At 35.8% G+C, this 279-nt stretch overlaps 1 protein-coding gene across 1 annotated transcript in view; it reads left to right on the top strand.

The window, feature by feature from the left end:
- The window catches only part of LOC119589352 (neuroligin-1-like), a 158,891-nt gene that overhangs the window by 73,311 nt on the left and 85,301 nt on the right, over nt 1-279 (top strand). The window lies entirely within an intron of this gene.

Below are 279 nucleotides of genomic sequence, written 5' to 3'. Positions count from 1 at the left end.
TCTTTGTAAAGGTCAGTCTTCATGGAAAGAAACATCTCTCTAAAGGAAGGAAAAAGTGTGCATGACATGTATTTCACTTCTTGGCTGCACGAGAGAATGGCAAGATATCGGGAGTCAAAAAGAGAAGTTTTATCTGACGAAAAAAGTAGATTTGTTTACAAAGCACTAAGAAACGGGGCCCTTTATTCTTACTGTTTTCCTCTTTTTTTCTGTCAGCCTGTCTCTCAAAAGGTTTGTTCTCCCTTAACGAAAATGTTAGAATTTAGAATCTAAAAAATA

This window comes from Penaeus monodon, chromosome 25 (genome assembly GCF_015228065.2).
Source record: "Penaeus monodon isolate SGIC_2016 chromosome 25, NSTDA_Pmon_1, whole genome shotgun sequence".
NCBI classification, from domain to species: Eukaryota; Metazoa; Arthropoda; class Malacostraca; order Decapoda; family Penaeidae; genus Penaeus; species Penaeus monodon.
This window is presented reverse-complemented; position numbering and strand designations above follow the sequence as displayed.